General features: G+C 37.7%; 1 protein-coding gene across 2 annotated transcripts in view; it reads right to left on the bottom strand.

Moving 5' to 3' along the window:
* COG5 (component of oligomeric golgi complex 5) overlaps positions 1-13,974 on the bottom strand; it is a 164,811-nt gene that overhangs the window by 74,909 nt on the left and 75,928 nt on the right. The gene's annotated exons all lie outside the window — the stretch shown is intronic.

The following is a 13,974-nucleotide window of genomic DNA, read 5'->3' on the forward strand; positions in this document are numbered from 1 at the left end:
ACCATGACAGGTCAGTGCTAGGATATCGTAGGCCATAAGGCACAGTCCATTATTGTGTTGCTTCGTGACAACCCCCCAGGACTACATAACCTGTCTTCTTGTTGCTGTTGTCATTCTGAAGGCAATAACCTCCTAAACCTTCAGTTAAGGGTTTTCTATAAAGTTTTAAGCTTTGAAGAATTTTTTTTTATTTTCTGCTAAATTTGCATCAAAATCCCAGATAATAAAAAGCTGATTAAAAAGGAGGTAGATGTGGCCATGAAGCAGAGGCAGAATTTGCACATCCAACATTCTGAGCAAGTACTCATTATACTTTCTGAACTTTGGCCTAACAGGAGGGTGAGCATAGAACAAGCAAAGCAGGTCCTGCTGCCTCACTGGAGAGGAAAGCAGGTATTTCTGGAGACAGCGAAGAAGCAGAAGCAAAGTGTACATTTTTATTTGGCAGTCTCCAGATCTAGTAGGATGGCATATGGAAGAGGAAATAGGGTACGGGAGTCTGACAAGCTGGGTAACAGGAAGACTGAAGAGAAATCTTATGTACATTCCCTCTTCTGGTTTCTTCCTCCCCAATGATTCTTAGAAGGGTGGCTTTTTCCTCTCTCATAGTTCAATATCTCAACTGCCAATCAGAAAATAAAATGCATCGAAAAGTTCTCTCTCCTTCAATTAGGTCTTCCCAGATTCCAATAAAACTTCCCCTCTTCTTACCAGAAAAATGTCCTATTATAAACCAAATATCTAACAAGATTTGACACCCTTTTTCAAAGCCTAGGCAAAGCCTGCCAGGGCATGAATTAAAAGCACCCAAACAATGCCAATGTCAGGTTTCTGAGATTTCTTGGGCAAGGTAGTCTCAACAGGACCCCTCCCTCAGTGCATCTATTTTCTCACTGCCACCAGGTACAATTGCTCCTGCACTTATTCCCCATCCTTGCAACCATCTGTAGAGCTAGGACAGCAGCTGCAGAAGCGCCTTCTTCTTGCCTCCACTGCTGCCAAGTCCAGTGGTCCCATATGAGCGGGTCCCTGCTAGGATGCAGGCCTTTGGCACATGCCAGACTACATCTGTCCTTGATATTAGCCCTCCAATTAAGAAATTAGGAATAATTAGGAAACTTTAGGTTCAACAGCTCTTGGGTAAAACCAGACTTCCGTGCATGCATTCACAACACCAAATATATATTTAGAAGAGTCTTTCATGCTTGACAACTTAAGAGTTACACCAGACGCACCTGATAGCTTCAATAATGAAAGTGAACTCAGTCTAGCATCTTCAAAGATGATCACCTAAGGGGTTTTCCCTTCAGACAGCTCCCTGTTGAATCTTAAAACATCTTTATTGCCTTTGGCGCAGAAGCTTAGCAGACAGCGTAGCCTGAGGCACAGTCTGCTTCACAATTCACCAGGAATTTTCATGATGAGCCATGGATAACTTACTACTGCATTAAGGTAGCTTTAAACTAGGTTTTACCTAGGACTGAGCCAAAAGCATATCCCTTGGACAATCTGAGGATGGACATTTCTTTATTTTTGTCAGGGGACAGTGTTATTGCAAAGACAAGCTCCAGTGAGACATGTTCAGACAGCCCACAGCTCTGGTGCTCAGGCAAGAACAGCAGTGCTGCCGCAATGGGGACCTCAGCAGTATCTCCCCTCTTCTAATCATTTGTCATCAGCAACAGTGACCACTTCTGGGTACTGCGGGTTACACAGCTACGTAAAGATGCCACTACAAGTAGGAAGAAAGTCAACCCACTGGAGGTAATATGAGTAAAAAAAGAGTTGCTTTGGGAGACAGGCTCTTTGAGAGACATGACCCCAAAAGCCCGAAACCTTGACATTGCAAACTGCTGTGGAAGACTACAGGCATAAAGAGATCTTTAATCAATTTTTAAAATTCTGCTTAGACAATTAAAATATTCTCTACTTCATCAGGAATATCAGGGAAAACAAGCACATAGAGTTGTATTTAGAAGGATTATTCATATACATAGAATACAGATTTATTTCTACAGCCATAGAAGCCTTTAGCTTATCCTGGTTTTCCTTACTTCGCTTTCATGATTAAGAGGATAGGAACTCAGTTTTGAGTATTTTTTTAGAACAATGGCAGCTAGGAAGCTCTTGGTGTGAAGATTATATGGGAGCAAAGGGGTAATGAAATGTCATTGCGGGTGTTGTTGGCTTGCTCTTGCTCCAAACAGTGGACTTCTCATTTCTTTCTTTGGCTAATACAAAAGTACCTTAACCATTTTGGGGGAATATCTGTGTCCTATATTTTGAACAAGAAATAAGTTAAGCATCTTTTTTTGAGATATCTATAGTGATCAGGGTGTTTTGTATTTATAGCTCCACCGAGCATCAGATCTCAAGGCAGTAAATAATGACCCTTACGATGCTGATAATCCCCTGAATGAGTCAGTAAGTGAGTCTAAGGCCCAAGTGCCTTTAAATTACACAATAATGAAAAGAATCTAAAAATACCAGTAATTTTAGATTACTGATTACTGATATTTTAGATATTAAAATATCAGTAATTTTAGTAAAAAATATCAGTAATCAGTATTTTTACCTTTGGATACTCCATTCTGTGTCTTTCCCTTTTACAATATATTCCCCACGAAATATACTCGCACTACTTTAATGCCCTCTCCTTTCAACACATTTCTTATTTAATAATTTAGAATTTGTTGTAATATGCCATCAAATTATCTGCAATTTATGGCAACCCTATGAACCAGTCCCCTCCAAAATGTCTTGACCTTGACACTCTGTTCAACTCATGGCTGTGAATTTATGAAATCTATCCTTCTCACAGTTGGTTTCCCTCCCCTTCTTTTGCCATTGACATTCCCCAAGATTATTGTCTTCTTCAGTGAGTTGTGCCTTCTCATGATGTGTCCAAAGTACAACAGCTTCAGTTCCATCATTTTTGCTGATGAAGCTACAATATTACCTTCGTAACAATTAACCTCAGACTTTTGTGGCTAGGAGAAAAAGATGTCCAAGAACATATTTTAACATCCTAATTAATCTAAAAATATATCTAAGCAAAGGAACATTAACGAATCTCCCTGTCTTATATTTGGACTTCCTCTTCTTCTTTTGCCTTCAACTTTTTCTAGTATAATTTAGAATTTACTCTACCCTTAAGTTTAACCAATTCTAAAGTGAATAAAGGTTTTTCAAGCACACAAAGGTTAATATTTGTCAAGGCTGACATCTTCCAATAAAAGGCTTTGGTTATTAATGCTTATTTGGCTTAATCCTCTTCCTCTCAAAAGGTCTTGTCACCATTTGCTTCTAGGGAATATATAATTCAGATATTTAACAAGGTTTTTTAACTGGTTCATTGTAATGTAATTGTTATTAACAGGGATCATCTTTTATTTTAACCAGACAAGGTTTCAAGCCAGATTAATGTTGTTATGTGGAGGTGGACATTAATGATGACTGCTGTGACTCATGGGACCCAACACATTTTGTCTTTTAATCACTGAAAATATTTGGTTGTTAAGTAGAGCAGCTTGATGTAGTTTGGTACATATGGCAACAGATAAATGTAAGAAGTCATTTGTTCACCTACCAATAGCAGTCTAAATGCTGGCTCTATAAAGAAATCAAAGTGTTGTCTTTTTAGTTTTTAAGTTGAAATATATTTTTATAATGCTATTTTTTCCACATGGGATGTAGAATTGATTAGGTTACAATCATGTTGTTTAGGCTTACAAATATCCTTTTGGAACCTAAGAATTATTTTTAAGGTTTCTAGCACTATGTGAAAAATAGTGCACATTATTGAATAACAAATAAAGATGACCTTATTTCCATGGTGAAACTTTTGAGCATTATTTAGCTTTTAAATGTGTGAGCCAAATACAAGTGGGTACATCAGCACTGACCCCAACACCTATCGCTTATCATGATGTGCACCTTGAAGGAGAGAATGGGCATCTCCTGAATGTGAGATTTACCAGACAGTGGGGTCTCACCATGCCACATTTCACAGAATCATAGAATCAGAGAGTGGTAGAGTTGGAAGAGGCCAGAGGGACGTTGGGTCCAACCCCCTGCTTGCGCAGGACACTACGTTAAACCATCCTTTGCATCTTGAATGCTTCTAGTGTGTGAGAGCCCACAACCTCCTGGGTAACTGGTTCCATTATTGTACTGCTGTAACAGTGAGGAAATTTTGCCTGATAGCTAATCTAGCTTTGAAAAAGTTAAATTGCATTTTGAAAAAGTTAAATTGCATTTAGAGACATAAGTTGCACAGGGGCTATTATTGTCCCGACAAACAACATGCTAATTTCTACATCCTCAATTCCAGACTTCTGAAAGGCTTCAATGCATGTCCTGGTGTACCTTCTTCCTCCATAAAGATTGGTATCTCCATGCCCAGAGTTGTCCTTTATCTTCCCAGTGCAAATGTGATGCGGGGGTAGGAAAGAGAAATCATTGTCCTCCTGTCTGAGACCATGCAGGGTACTAGTGGCAAGGCTGTATACATTCACTGCATGTAGGGGCTAGATCACAACAAAATATGCAACACAGCTCCTGTTACTAGGCCCTGTGAGGAAATTACACTGGTTTTCTGGGAATAGGGTTGTACCCACTATATACTATTTGTGAATATAACAGGAAGTTATCATAACAATGCATTTCTGATTAAGAAGTTGGTTAACAGGTGCAAGATCTTATTCTGTCCCCATGTAAGCAACATCAATACACTCAGATATGGTACTAGCAACCAAGGTCTACTTAAAACACCTAACTGGATATTATTAACTCTCTCTGCTTCAAGTGATACAAATTAGTCCAATCTTCCACATCTGGCAGAATGTCCACAAAGCAGACAGATAGGGTTGTGAGAAATATGCATAGGAAAAAAGTTAAAATCAATTGTTTGGAGAGTATGAATAAGCAGGAAAAGCAGCATTATTTGTCAGAAACCTTAGAAAGATCTAGCTTAAGGAACTGAGAAAATGTATTGGAAAATAAAAAACATGGAAGGTGAAAAGGTAAAATGAGGAGATTTATTATTGCAGGCAAACCTTGAAGATATTGAGGGCTTAGTTCCAGAGCACCTCAATATACTGAATATTACAATAAAGCAAGTAGCACAATTTTTTTGTTTCCCTATGCATATGAAAGTTAATATTACACTGTAGTCGATTAAATGTGTATCAGCATTATGTCTAAAAAATCAATGTATACACCTTAATTAAAATACTTTATTGCTTTACTTTACTTTATTGCTTTGTATTACTTTATTGCTAAAAAGTGCTAACCATCTCCTCAGCCTTCAGTGAGTCGTAATATTTTTGCTGGTGGAAGGTCTTGCCGTGATGTTATGGCTGCTGGTTGGCTGTGGCAATTTCTTAAAATAAGACATCAATGAAGTTTGCCTCATCAATTGATTCCTCCTTTCACAAAAAAATTCTCTGCAGCATGCAATGCTGTTAGAGAGCATTTTATTCACAGTAGAACTTTTTTCAAAATTGGAGTCAATCCTTTCAAACCCAGCCACTGCGTTATCAACTAAGTTTATGTAATATTCGAAGTCCTTTGACATTTCAACAATCTTCACAAATGCTATGTGCAAAGGCTGTTGGAAAAATGGTGCCACTAGATTTGCTTGACACAGGGTTGTCAATTTGTAAAAAATTCAATATCTGCAATGCTCAATAAAGTAAAGCACAATAACACTAGGTATGCCTGTATTTGATTCTCCAAAAGAAGACCTAAATAATTCCTGTTCAATCAATTCAGTTTCTTGATAAAGTAGTTATACATTACATGTTCTATATAATACAACCTTCATAGATGATCTACAAAGTAATGCATTCTAAATTAATATTTTAAAAGCATTTTTTAAACAGGAACATTTTATGAAATCGTATTTCCCCCCACTTCTGTCTGGGATACAAATAGGGCAGGAAAACAAATCTTTTCAAAGTTTAATTCACATATGTGCATCAGGGTGCCTGTATATCATTTTTGAACATTATTTATCTAATGACATGCACACGGTGGGCATGTCGTGAGCGGAGCCAGCTGGAGCCAGGGGTCAGAGACCCCTTCTGACTTGCTCTGTTTCTATGTTTCTATGTTTATCTATGTTTATCTGAAAGGCTATGACCAGTTTACAGATCAAGAACCATAGGAAGGAAGAGAGGGAATCCAGAGGTTACCCATCAACAGCTAGTACCTGGGCAACAGGCAGAGCGATTAGGTTACCTGGTTACAGTATTCCCTATTAGTACACAGTGAGATGTTGCATTTCTATTTAAATTATAGTAATAATTTCTAAATTTGCATCCAGATATATGAATAACTATATGCAAATATATCTTCTTTCTTGGGTTCCTATTTTTATCAAAGTGCTAACTGGCCAACCTCTTTGTGTGTGTCATTTTTTTCTCTCACACACATGCATGTGCATAGACACATACACACACACACACACACACACACACGTGCACACAAACATGCACACATGAATCAATAACAACTGTCTAGTAATATGCAACATTTTAAAGGCTTCGACAATATAGAATTTGATAAGCAAGACCCCCTAAAATTTATTCTACCTACACTTCAAGACTCAAACATTCTATCATCTGTTCCTATGGAAACGGAAAAGATATTCTAGGTTATATCACTATCAGCTGATTATACTGCAGAGAACTCTGTGATTTATTTTAAACCCTAGTTGGGAAAGAAATGTATTTCAGTACATAATGTTAAGTCTAGTTTTTAATGCCCATGCACAGTGTCTCATTTTCATCGAGATGAAAACTTTAAAACCTTCAGATTACAATGCAAACACATCCCACAATGCCGAGTTAAATTCTGTGAACAATATTGTTAAAGTTCTTTGTATAAGAGTAAGCATAAGTACTAAGTGTACTTTCTTGCTACAAACTCTCACTGAAATCAGGCAGATTAATATCCTGGACAAACAAGGTTAGGATCAGGCAATACCTGTGTTTTAGGTTATGTTAGAATTGTCTCCTCTTTACACAATATCTGTAAAAGAAGGGATATAGCTGAACACGGACAAAACAAGAAGCATGATTGCAGAAGGATTACTCAACATTAATGTCAACATTGAAGAAAGTGAAAATGTTTTGCATACCTTGGCTCAATTCTCAATTCAAAGGGAAACTGCAGCCAAGAAATGAGAAGACTGAAACATGGTCTAAAAGGCTTTGTGAATACTGTGGTCCAACTGAAAGGTGAACAAGTGGATCCTAGATCAAATCAAGTAAGAACTTTCTCTGGAAGCAAATATGACAAAACTGAGGCTGTTGTACTTCAGGTACATCATCAGGAGGTTAGTTTTACTGGAGAAGACAATAAAATGCTAAGGAAAGTCAAAAGGAGGAGGAAGCCCGACTATGAAATGAATCACTTCCAAGAAGGAAGCCATAGCCTTGAGCTTACAAGAGCTGAATAGGGCTGTTAAGGACAGGACATTTTAGAGGGCTTTCATTCATAGGATCAATATAAACACATTAAGCCAATCCTCTTCCACTTACACTGGATACTGGTTGAATTCCACACCTGATTCAAAGTGCTACTTTTGTTGCTGTTGTTAGTCCTGAAGTCGAGTCTGACCCATCACAACCCCATGGACAACATTCTTCCAGGCTTTCCTGTCCTCCACCTCCCCCACCCCCTCAGTCCGCTTAAGCTCACATTGAAGTGCTACTACTGACATTCAAAACCCTAAATGACTTGGGGCCAGTTTACCTGAAGGACTGTCCACTGGGTAGTATAGAAATAAACAAACAGGAGATGACTTTGCGGCATGCAACAGCAACAAACCCTGTCTTACACTTATAGCTTGATCCTAACCATGTTTATTCAGAAATAAATCTCATTATTTCAGTGAAAGTTGCTAGCAGGGAAATTTGTTTAGGACTCTTACCATACTTATTTAAGCCTCATATAACCCATGTTCACCAGGTTCAGATGACACATTCCCTCCACTGGTGGATGCATCTGTTACATGGAGCCTTTGGGCACCCTGGTTCATTGTCAGTTAAAAAACTCAAGTTGAGCCATGACATACAGTCCAAAACCAATCAAAGTAATGTACAGTGCTGCCAGCAACTGCTCATCATATGATTCTTCTATCTAAAGAAAGAAGCAGAAAAATTACTCAGGTCACCTGTGCATGAAGCAAGATGAGAGGCAATGCTATAGCTGGGTTGGAGTCCATCAGCATTCACACTTTTCCACTACACTTATAAAAGGTTTGTATCAGACGGAAGTATGAGATGTGTTATGACATTGCCATATTTTGCATACAATAAAAATATTTTTAAAATAACAAAAATTTGTAAACATTCTTTATAACTAAGAAAATTGTCAAAGATGTGCAGCTTTAGGCTCCATTCAGATTTCTGTAAAAACAAACATGGGGATGTCCCTATTTCAAACAGGAACAGTCTAGAGATATGAGTGACAAGGAGAGGCTAGTGAGGCAAACACACAAATTACTAAACATACGGATGCCCACCCCACACCAAATCTAAAGTTACTTAGTATGGATAAAGAAATGAGGAGGGTTTTTCTCTAACTGCAGCACAGTCTTGAGGTTCTCAATAGAAATCGACCCATCTCCCATACACTGTGATTTGCCAGTCTTTGTCAGTTTTTCTGACGTTATAGAGGTACTATCAATGGAATATAATGGAGAAAAAAGCAGATACCCTCATGGACCCAGGATTATGGTGACAGTTCTCTGAGTGTAAGGCAGACCTGTCCAAGAAACTATACACAACTGCACAAGCTCTTCTTATACCACTACTATTCTACCTCTGTTTTTCTTTGTAATGTGCCAAATCCACCAACTTCCGACAACAACTTTGCGGACACCAACTCAAGTCCCAAGTGCTGATTCAGATCTAGTATGGTCTTAAAGGTTGGCAGCTGCTCCAGGGAATGCATTTGCTCCTTCCCATACCTCAAGACAGAGCATGCTTTGACAAAAAATAATGAGTCAGCATGTTGCATGAATTATTCTTTTTCTAGAGGAGAAGCAGGAAATAGTGAATGCATGTTGTTTGCAATGCAGCACAGTTACATTCTGGGAGGCTTGCACTCTTTGCCTTGACATAAAGTGATAGAAAGCTCTTTACTAATGCAGGTAGCAATAATTATTCAACTCTCTAAAAAAAAAAGGTATCATGTACTAGAGGCTAATCTTAGTATGTCTCAGGTGTTTGCATCATGGGCAGAATCCAATTCTAACTAAGGAGACTGGACTTTGAATCTCTGCTTGCTAGTAAGCCTAACCTCCACAGACAGCTGAAGAGAAAAGGGGATAGCCCTTTACATGATACACTGAAATCCTTGGAAGGAGGTCAGGATGCAAGTATGCAATTTTTTTAAAACTGAAATTTATTTTCCTTCCTAAGATTAGCTGTAATTATAGGTTCAGTTGAACTTTGCAATTTCAGAGTCTAATTAAGCCAAATGTAGAACATTCCCACCCTCCCTCTGAGGGCTGTTTTATGTAGGAGAAAAATAAATATGTATACAAGATTACATGAATGGCTAATTAGCTACAATTACACATGCTGGCTTCCTAAAACATGTACAATAACAGTACAGTTTTTGGTTGGGGTTTTACATGGAAGTATCTCTGTTTAGGAGAAAACATGACATGCAGAAATCAATCTTGTCTGAACAAGAACAAATTGGGATACACTTTCCAAACAGCTTCAGAAATTCTTGGCAGATATTGCCCTATATGTATTGTCTGAGTATTTGTGCTTCTCATACTACACTGAGACAGCTCATTTGATTAAGTGTCCCCTTGGGAATTGTTAGCCAAATATGAGTAAGTTACCAAAACTGCTATTTAATGAGCAAACCATTGCAAAAATTTCTGGTGACAAGGAGTTAAGTGGCACTTAACTAGGTTTTCAAAAGTGTAATGTTCTGAATTCTCCGTTTTTTAAATAAAGAGTGTAGTAATGATAGATGTTATTGCGGGTCATTTCTATTCTTGCATCTCTATTCAGTAGCACAATTTATTTTAATCCAAGTCTTTTCAGACTTTATTAAGTGTCCTATTCTCTCCAGGAGGAGAATAAGCAGCTTAGCAGTGGGCCCAAATGAAGAGACTCCTATTGTCTGACAAAGGAAAAGAAGTATAATAGCCACAATGTTACAAAGACAGAAAAGTGCTTTATTGATAATAGGCCAAGTGCTATTCTGGTGTATGTAAGCCTTTATACTGTTGAATTGGGCTTCAGTCCAATTATATTGATTGCTAATGATGTGAAAGCAAGTTAAATACACATTTTGTGGTTTAGCCTTTGACCAAGATTGCAGACTGATGAGTGTTTTATGAAACAGACTGCATTATAAAAGTCTGAAGAGGGGAATATTCAAAACCTGTGAAGTTATAACAGTAATAAAAAGAAGTACATCCAAAAGTTGATAAAAGAAGTTAATAACATTAATTTAAAGGAAGGGTTACTCAAGTTGTTTTTACACAGTTCCCTTTTATACTACCTTATTTTTATATTGTCTAGTGTATACATTAGTGCCAAAAAGCTTCTTTGCTCTTATATATCAAAATTTGTTAAATAGTTTAGCAGACTGTTACGTAGCATTAAAAACTGTTTATATCAATAGGATGCACATCATTAAGGAGAAAGTAAGATTTCATGCATTACTTTTCCTGCTCTTGGATTCCTGAATGGCCCTATACCTTCTAGGCCGCAGTAGACCAAACAAGCTGGAAAATAGCAACAAAACAGTGATGTAAAATGTAAAAATTTACATCACTGTAAAATTGTCTGAAAAAGCAGCATAAAAACAGGTCTAGTCACCATACAATGCATATCTAATACTGCTAACTGTCTCACTCAAATTGATATACCAACACTTTCTAAAAATAAGGATCACTAATTTTGTAACTATAGGTCAACCAATAATAAGGAAAACAAAATATTTAGCATCTGCCATTTTTCTTTTCCTTCCTTCATCCCCCCTCCCCACCTCCATGCCTCAAATCATTAAGGAACAAATAACCTATTAAATTATCTACTCTTGGGTTCATCAACAAATCAGAGAAGCAAGCCCAGCAGCATTTCATCATGACACTCTCATCTTCGTTTCACTCCAAATAACAATTAAACACTAATAAAGTTCTACCAAATAATCCTTGAGTTGATTGGAAGCATGTACCTGGCCATGCATATCAGGCATCTACACCAACAATTTCTTGATAATTTTGATATAGAGTCTAACATGGCTGTCAATTGTTCAAATGAAACTAGAGTCATTTTCCAGGGTTTCACTCATCAGTTGCACTTTATCATTTAATGGAAAGAGAAAAAATTGTTTAACAAGGCCAGATGCAATGCATGAAAAGGACACAAACAAGAGTGAATGCTTCAGATATCTACACATTCTATAGCCAAACAACTGGTAGGGACAGGACTGCTATTGAGAGTGGTGGTCAGGGCACTGGAATAAACAGAAATTCTATGCCAAACAGAGCCAAATTCAATCTTCATGATTATAGTAGCTAGTCACACTTGCATGTGCTTTATGTTTAAGGTAACTAATATCACCATAGACAAATGGAGCATACAAGACAATCAATTTATTGGAAAATGAACTATACTTATCATCTATTAGAATATATTTGAGTTTATGATACAACAAAGCCTTATGTACTGGTAGGGAAAAGGAAATATTGATGTCTCTATGTGTTTCATAGTTTATAATGCAACAGTAATTTTCTTGTTCTCATCTAATTGAGGAGGGACTCTTTTATAGATATTGCTATCCCATGTACGAAATACTTACATTATTTATGAATGGGAAAAAGGAAAGAAAATAACATAAAAGAGACTATACTGGCACCTATTTACTCATTTTATACAATTTGGTCTGAAATAATGCCAGTAGCCAATGGCAAAGCAGGAAGACCGTGCCATAGAAGGGCCTGGGGCATGGGTACAGGTTTGAAAGACAGAAGCAAAAAATCCATGGACAGTTTCAATTAAAAAGAAAACGATTCCACAGCAAAATGTCTTACCCATATTTGCCTTCTGAGCAATGTGTTGCTAATCACTATGCCCACACAGAAATTCATGACTGCAATGTACTCTTAGAACAGGTCTAGGCAATTGTTAACCTTGCAATATCTATATTTGTCACTAAAAAGAATCCCAATGGAATCAGATGCAAAATGGTGGTTCAGGGATGGAGTCAATTACCTACTACACACAGCAGGTACAAACCTACATTTGGCTTTCTGCATTTAGAAGGGTAAGCTTTTTTCTTGTTGCCATTGTTAAAAAATGGGGAACTGGAAACTCTTGCTGATCTATGGCAAGCGATCCAGCAATCTACCAACAGATGCTGAAAACAAGTTAACATACTGTCAATGTACACTGATGCACAATTCTGTTCCTCCCTCCCCCCCCCCCACTCCCTCTCCCCCGCCCCCAACACACATACTTAACACACGTTTACCTGGCAATTTCTCTGGTTAAATTATGGTAGTGATCTTAACTGACGCAGAAAACTATACATTAATAGTATTTACTCTAGTTTTTGCTTCCTAATCTATTTCACTCCTACACAATAGTCTAGATTAAGAAACAATAGATCATTTGCAACACATTGTATTATTCAACTTAAATCAACTCAAATTCTTAAATGGGAGCACTGAGAATGCAAGTAACATGTATCACTTTGCTCCCTTTGTTCAGGTTAACCTGAAGTAGTATGAAGTAGTAACCTGAACTAGTATACTACTAGTTCATTCCAGTAGTATGACTGGGCTTTCTACTGAAGAATCCAAATGAAACCTTGTCTCTAATGTCACTGAGCATAAGGTACATAATTAATTTCAATATGCACAAAGTAAACCTATGATGAAGATATGAAATAATGAAGCATATTCTCCATACGAACAGAACTCTCACAAAACAAAAAAGGAACCACATATCTAGATAATGGTAACTCAATTACACATGAGAACAATTTACACAAGCCCACATACAATTATACAAAGATCAAGGACAATTTGAAATTCAGTCACCCAAATAATGCACAGCATTCTCCTTTTATGATCTCTCCCTAACGTAAGTTACTGAAGATAGGAAATAAGCATTCTTTGAAGTTGCATCCCTATACTTTCTACAAAACAGATAGTTTACAATCTCAGGAACAGACCTCCTCATGTAGCTCCTTAAGATCTGACTCAAATGTTGCTTGTTCTGCACTTCATACAAATGGTAATATAGAAAAATATGGCAAACTCTCCAAAACTAAGAAAAAGTTTTCTGTTAGATATTTTTGTAAATTTACATGAGCGCCAAGACAGAGCATCAGGCAAATCTTCTAGAGCAGAGGTACACCTGGTTGCTATGTAAGGATTTTTAATGCCATCCAGTTCAAAATCCAGCATCCACCAACCTCCCTGGGCACTTGGCATAGCTGACAAGGAGGAGAGGCTGTAGCTGTGGTGCAGCACCAGCAAATGCTCCCTGCAAAAGGGTTTAGAAAGCTCTACCAAAAGATCAATCACCCGTTAGGTAAGGAGATTCAGGGGAAACTCACTTTTGTGCCCTCTTACCTTGTTTAGCAGGCAACCAGCTGTATTGGGAATTTCAGACCCTTTGAGGGAAAGAGGTGGAAACATTGTGAAGCACCCACCATGCACCCCACAAACAACAGAACACAGCCAAGAAAGCTTCTGTTCCCTAGCCTCACTCATTGTGTGAGTCTCAAGTATGGGACAATGATCTGGTTTGCAACCATAATGCCAAGTTTTCATGTTGTCATTAATCATAATCATATCAGTGCACACAGATTTATTTGGTTAAATAGCTGCCATGGAAGCCCCCATTCAACTTGTCAAAGATCTGATCCATCCATTTCACTACAGTTAAACTACAATTCATCAGCTTTTGAGAAAAAGAACAG

This window comes from Varanus komodoensis, unplaced genomic scaffold, assembly GCF_004798865.1.
Source record: "Varanus komodoensis strain SLA01 unplaced genomic scaffold, ASM479886v1 scaffold13_3, whole genome shotgun sequence".
Lineage (NCBI taxonomy): Eukaryota > Metazoa > Chordata > Lepidosauria > Squamata > Varanidae > Varanus > Varanus komodoensis.